Genomic DNA, 7346 nt, shown 5'->3' with positions numbered 1-7346 from the left:
CTCGGCTACTTCTCATCCTCATTATCGTTTATCATTTTATCATCTTTGGTAACTGATACTCAAGGATCGACTCGATATCTACTACACTCTTCTAGAGTCCCTAGTAGAAAACAGGCATCCGGTCAGTAGATCCGCATAGAAAATCTGGGTATCTGTAACAAATCCCATCTCCTGTGGGTCCAATGCTCAAGACGACATGTCCCATCATATTGAGTGGCTTTCTTCCTTGCTCAATCCTACCACTCGATTGGTAGCACGGGGACTAGGTGCACGATGCCATCCAGTCTAGTAACAACCATAAAGGCTTTCATCCTTTCATAGTCTATGAACATGTGTTTGAAAATCTGCTAGGGCATCTCTGTACCACATACTGTACGCCTCGTCCTCATATCCGATCTTCCATGAGTTCGATCTCACAGCAGTCCACTTTCGTGCAGTGCCAACAGTCTTGGCCAACCTATAAGGAGAACTTAAAGGTGACTCTAGGAACTAACTCTACTTGGCTCCAGCAACAGAAATAAACAAAACATAACTTAGCAAAACTCCTATTAAGTAGTACTGTTATCTTAAAACTCAAGCTCAAAACATCTAAATTCTCATCTCGTCCCATCTTTACTTAGTAGGGAATCTATCTAAACAATGATATTAGATCCCTTAATCTAAATCATCGTGACTCAATAAGACAACTCAACAATTCTCTCTCAAAGCCATCTCCAAAGACTATGGCTCATGATACCTCCTCAAGTACCATTAAGGTTGCGTGAGCAAAACTCGCGTCACAAAACAACTCAACATATCGTACAATATCTCATTGCAGCATGCTAATAACTCATCATTAATCATGCTATTATACTCAAGCTCATAACTCAAACTCATAACTCAAACCAACAAGTACATAAAGCAATTGCTAATTCTCTCAAGCTTTAGCTCTAAGTTCTCATTTCATCCTTCTACTTAGAAAAAAAAATCTCTCTTAACAATGACATTAGATTCCTTCATCTAAATCATCGTGACTTATCACAACTGCTCAAACAATTCTCATCACAAAACATCTCAAATACATCACATCATAACTCATAATTATGCATCCTCAATCATATAACATCATATGATATAAACGCTCTCATGATTCATCATGTAACATCAACATATGCTCTTACAACATAATAACTCATTATTAATCATGTTGTCATCCTCAAACTCAAACTATGCACCTTTAAAGTGTAACATCATAACTCATCATATAACCTCAACATCATGCTCTTCAAAATTTAACGTCAAATAAACTTTGAAATTTTACATACCTCGTTGAGCCTGGTGTGATGGTGTGCTGAGCTCACGGTTGTTAATAACTATTAGTCTAGTGACTCATTCTAGACTAAACTCAAGACTTCTAATTCAGAGCTTTCCTTCGCTCTGATACCACTCTGTCACAGCCCACCCTAACTAGGGATAGTTAGGCCGAGTGATCCACGACTAGGGATGGGGTTAAAGAAGAAGGGGAAGAAAAGGGGCGTCATTTATAGCCGTAAAACTTACTCATCTTAATAAAACTCGTCATTTTTATTCATTAATACTCAATTGAAAACAGTCTATGAAAGACTGCATAAAAGTTAATTAATATCATTAATCAAGTTATACATCATATGCAACCATTCTCTTAAGACTCAAAGTATGACATAACATACTATAACATCAACAACATCTTGCAGCGGAAAGTAGCTAGACATATGTATGAAGACATATTCTAGACAGGTTAACTATTTATTAACAACCCTGGAGACTCCGCTCATTGCAGCACCATCATCACATCAGCTCAACCTGCACATTTAGAAAACATATGCAGGGCTGAGTACAAAAGCACTCAGTGGGCACGTATGCCTAGGTATAAAAATACATGCTTCAAAACTATAAATTGTCATGCCATCATAATCAGTACAGCAAGGGAGTTTTTCGCTAAAAAGGCCCAAGCTTACTAAGTTCATTTGTGATTCTTAAAGTTCGTCTGATCAGACTAAGTTCTTTTGTAATCTATCATATCTGAAACTGTGTGCCGGAGAGGTGGCCACCTCTCACGGTCACTTGACCGGCCAACCCGCTAGATGACTCACGGTCACTGGTGTACACTAGCCCTGGCAGGATAGCTATCAACTGCTCAGGACCCGAATTCGATTGCATCATTGGCAAAGCCAAAGCAGATAGATATCATACTAAAATTTAAACATTTTATGGCAAGACAATACTTGAAATAACTTTAACTCAAAGATTTTGTCATGAAATAACTTGCTCAAAGGTAGCATTAAACTCGTTTGATAGATATATAAAACTGAAATTAACAGTTAAATCATCTCATGCATTCATTCGTATAAGAGGCCTACGACAAGCAGGGGATCTCTATATACGTATAGTAAAAGTAATGCCCACCTCGTTGTGTCTCTGTATCAATGAGTAACGTCACTCTCTCCCTCAAGTCGTTACTTCCCAAAAGGACCTTCATCGTTATGAAGAATTGGTGAGAAGTTATAAAAGAAACCTCGATTAATAATCTAATCTCTTTTATGAAACATTAGTATCTCTAATGTTCATCTCTCTTGATTGTTAATCAATATAACAATTATTATCTCTCGTCATTACTCATTAATTATAACATCCTTATGTTATAATTAGCAGCGCTTCAATTAAAAGAAATATTTAACACATCGAAAAGTCCACTTTCTTAGCAGATATATTCGCTCTCATCTCGTCTAATTAACCAATTAGAAAGTTAAACTTTCCATTAGGCATGTATTTGAGTCACGGGTCAACAAGAATTTACTATGCTCAAATTCTAATTTCACTAAAAATTTCGGCATAACCTATTCATATATAATGTCAGCCACGAGATTTCAACGCGTGAATCTCACTACGTGAACTCGTCTCTCGACTCAAAACTTAACATCTTGACATCTTTTCAACGCAAACCAAACAATTCAAAATCATCAAAACTCTTTATCAGTAAACTATCATTTATACTCGACACCAATTGTTCGAGTGTCAGATACCAACATTTATGTGCGTTAATCATAACTCTCACAACTCACACCATTTAGTCATATCGTATCATCCATCAAAACAAATATAATCAAGTTGTTTTCTAGAAAGTTTTGCTGTTTTTGTGTCATCTTTAAAAATTCATAACAACCAACTCAATAATCATAAACTCTCATATCAATTGATCTCAAAAACTTCATGAAGTGTAGTTCACTCTAAAAATGGTAGTTAACCAAAAAGGTTAAAGGTTTTTTGGAGATATTGCTCTTTTAGTGCAGGCTGTCAAAGATTGACAGTTTCTGCCAATTTTGTTTAGGCCATTAGAAACCAAGGCAAACCTTAATAAAATTCCATCAAATTTAATCATCCAAAACTAAAGGTATCCTTGAAGATTTGGTTAAAATTTCACAAGAAAAAACGTTCATATGATCTGCCAAATAAACAATGAAACTCATACACTTTTACTGTTGGACAAATATGACAGCAGAACAGGGCATTTTTGAAATAATAAACTGCTCTGTTTCAGAGGTCATAAAAATCGAAATCTTATGTTTTTAGAAAAGTATTGAAGTCTAGTTTTGTTTAAAAAAAACGGTGATGCAAAATCCTTCATGGATTAATAGATATAAACGTTTTTGTGAAGTCTACCAATAGTTGACAGATTCTGTCAAGGATTTTTCAAAATATCTTTAAAATAGCAAACATCATCCAAAAGACATGAAATTTTGCAGCAACGAAATACACATATCATAGATAAACATACGAAAATTTCAGAGCCATCAAGCAATGAAAACTCATCGAAACATAAGCTTGAAACTGCTGTAAAATTTTGACAGAATTCCAGTTTTAATTTCGTTCAACAATTATCATCCATAAATTGTAAATCAATTAGCATGCTCATGTGATCTCGTAGAACACATATACGCAATAATATTCATTATGCAACGTCTCAAACTTCACGAATTTAAATAATCATACTCTAAAAATTTATACAATTTTCGTGCTTGGAAAAATACGAATTTAATATATATCGATTCTAGCATACCCCTAAGCACAAATATCAAGTCAAAACGATCAAACAAAAATCGAAAGACAAGCTAATATGTGAAAAACGGGGCTGCCCTCATGGGTTTCATAGCTACGGTTCGTTCCGTTCTTACTCCCTTCATTAAACATGCTCAACATCTACCCAAGAACAACATACTAAAATTTCACGACGATCCGACGTCGTTTCAAAATAAAGTCGAGAATCGACGTTTTTCGACGTCGACGAAAATCGAAAAGAAAACCATCAAAACGTAGGTAGAGATCTTACCTACTTAGATACGTGATCGAAAAGATGATCGGTGCTCGTCTCGGTGCTCAAATCGGAGCTTGAAACCTCCGTCCAAGCTAAAAATGGTGTTTGGCGTGATAAGTAGGTGTTTTGGGTGTTGTGTGTGTGAGAGAGCAAAGATGATTGGAGTGTGTTGGCTGAATTCAGCCGTGAGTGAGGTAGATAAAGGGGTGTTGGGTGGTTTGGGGGGTGGTTTTGGTGGGGTAGCCTTAGATATTTAAGATATTAACCCGTTAGTCGTTAAATATCCCGTTTCGTCTCGTTTTAACGACTAATTACCCACATTCTTCGTTACTCACCCTCTTAACTCCTACTCACTTTCATTACACTCGTAATTCTATATAAATATAGAAAACGCAAGCTCGTTCTCGAAATTCTGATAAACGAGCTCGGTTCGTTTATCGAGAAATCCTGATTTACTATTCACTCGTCGTCCAAAAATAAAAACTTTCATTATTGGACTCGTATCGAAAAATTAAGAATATTTCTCGACGACGTGCACGTAAGATTTTGAAAGTCGACAAAAAGACGAAATAGCAGTATTTTACTATTCATCATCAAAAAGTCAAAAATTTCAAAAACGTCTTAACGGACTCAGATCTCACTTCCGAGTTCACCGTTCTCATTCAAATAATTATCTCGAATTATTCAAATACTCAAACTCAATTACGGATACAAAATCACACATCATCCTCACATCATCAAAAGAACATCTCAACATCTTTAAAATATAACAACAAAACTTCATATAACTCATCATCTCTATACAAAGTAATCAAACAAGGGATCTTATACCCTACTTACTCAAACTTAAGCAATTAAACACGTCATCAAAAGCCCGGGTATTACAGTTTTTCTGAACTCACTCTATGTTAATTGATACATCAAACTGTATAAAAGAAAATCAATGAATAAAATGAACTTAGAATTAACTAGAAGCTCAGATCTTGGTCTTCGATCACCAACGAATCTAACCAAGCATTCGTGCTGAAAAGCTCATGCATGCATTTTGTTATAACTGTAAATGCATGGCTTATTCCCAGCTCCTCTGACTCTCCCTATATAATTGCAAATAAGACCTCTGATTAATCCTTTTTACACCATCAGATATTAGATATTCATATCTAATAAATTGATAACAAATATTTTATCACTCTAACATAAAATTTCCTTTCTAAATTACGAAGTTTCTCTTATACCCCTAGATTTATTTCATTTAATACATTTTTATGGTCTTGTATGCTTTTATACCCTAAATTAATTCTTTTTTTAGATATATAATTAATACCTAACTCCTTTAACTTGCTTCTAATTTATATATTCCTAGATGATGCAGTTGAATATTAAGTAGATTTCACTACAAGAAAATAAAAATATATTAACGTATCATTTGCTAAAGATGTTCAACGTATGCAAAATTAAAAATAAATGAAAGTTCATGTATTTGAAGATATAATTTTAAATTCATATGCAAAATCAGAAACATGCATATATATATACATAAGCACAAAATCTCTTATACACCCGAAAAACCAGGACAACAACCAACATAAAGGAAACTATGCTGGGGGTAGGCAGCGCCGCTGCCTAACAGCAGCCCCGCGAATTGCATTAGGAAACTCACTCCTAGCGGAGAACTGGTTCTTCCAAAACAGGTACGGAAGGCGGCGGCGGCCATCCGCTGTACAATCTTAAATAGAGCATAAATAACCTATGAAAAAATCTAGGGTGTGAACAAATGATCTCAAGATAAAAGTAATCTGGAAGAAATCCGCGAAGGGGGTAGGCGGTGGCGCCGCCACTGGGCAAATCTTGCTATAAATGACACTATAACATTGTAAATAACACTATAATTGGCACTATTCAAAAATATAAATGACACTTCCTGTAATTGACACTATAAGATTGTAAATGACACTATAATATTTTAAATAACACTATAAGATTGAAAATGACACTATAACATTTTAAAATATTACAGTGTCATTTATATAATTAAATAGTGTTAATTACAGGCAGTGTCATTTGTAAATTCGAATAGTATTATTTACATGATTTAGATCAGAATGCGAGTTTGGATTAAAATGTGGGTCAAGATCTGAGTACGGATCAACCCAAGTGTACGATATACTCATGGTGTACCGAAAACCACCTCTAGAGTTTATAAATTTTTAAAACAAACTTACCCAAACACACTCTAAATAAGATATGTTACATGAACGCTCTGGCGAAACATGTCATCTTCTGATAGCCGAAACTAACTTTTAGGCCACAAATGTAATTTTTTAATTATTGAATATTTTTTTGATTATGCTTACATCAAAATATTTTTATTAATTCACGCAAATATTGGGATATAGTCATTAATATTTATCTTTAATAAAATAACATACAAGGTGAAAAATATATCAGATCGATTTGTCACCATTTTCAACATGAAAGCTCTTAAAAAATTAATGCCGGCCTATTAACTATTAAATAATATGCCTTCAAAAAAGAAAATATTACTTGAACAATTAACCATGGCTAGTAATTTTCCTCCAGGTTAAAGCTACTTAGTTTATTTTGGTAATGATTTTATCTTCAATATAGAAGTTTCGAGTACTCTCCTTTCTTAAATAAAGTTTTTTAAGGAAATGATACATTCAATTTTAATATGATATATGTTGTATATGTTATATTAATCGATGTGTCACATCGACCTACCTACACATAGAGAATGGGGAAGGGGTGTGTTAACCACCATATCTGCCACACATCGACTTAATTAGCAATTGATTATGTCTCTAATATATAGATATAGAGTTCCTTCTCTCCTTATATCTCCTATTAAAGGGATGATTGACCAAATTCTAGTATATATATTTTTCATGTATTTCTCTTTTCGCTCATTTAGAAGGTTCATACAAATTTGATAAAATAGTGTTATCAAAGCTCTCCTAACTGATCCTTTAAACGAGTCTTAGCTAACTGAATCTTT

General features: G+C 34.3%; 1 long non-coding RNA gene across 1 annotated transcript; it reads right to left on the bottom strand.

The window, feature by feature from the left end:
* Positions 1-1544: 1544 nt before the first annotated feature.
* Positions 1545-4611, bottom strand: LOC131014201 (uncharacterized). Its single transcript, XR_009098103.1, has 3 exons — positions 4346-4611; positions 2425-2491; positions 1545-1821 (listed from the first exon to the last, which is right to left on the bottom strand). It is a non-coding gene; the product is annotated as an uncharacterized LOC131014201 (long non-coding RNA).
* Positions 4612-7346: the final 2735 nt, after the last annotated feature.

Source organism: Salvia miltiorrhiza, chromosome 3, assembly GCF_028751815.1.
Source record: "Salvia miltiorrhiza cultivar Shanhuang (shh) chromosome 3, IMPLAD_Smil_shh, whole genome shotgun sequence".
Lineage (NCBI taxonomy): Eukaryota > Viridiplantae > Streptophyta > Magnoliopsida > Lamiales > Lamiaceae > Salvia > Salvia miltiorrhiza.
The sequence above is the reverse complement of the archived record's forward strand: the minus strand, read 5'-3'. Positions and strand labels throughout refer to the sequence as shown.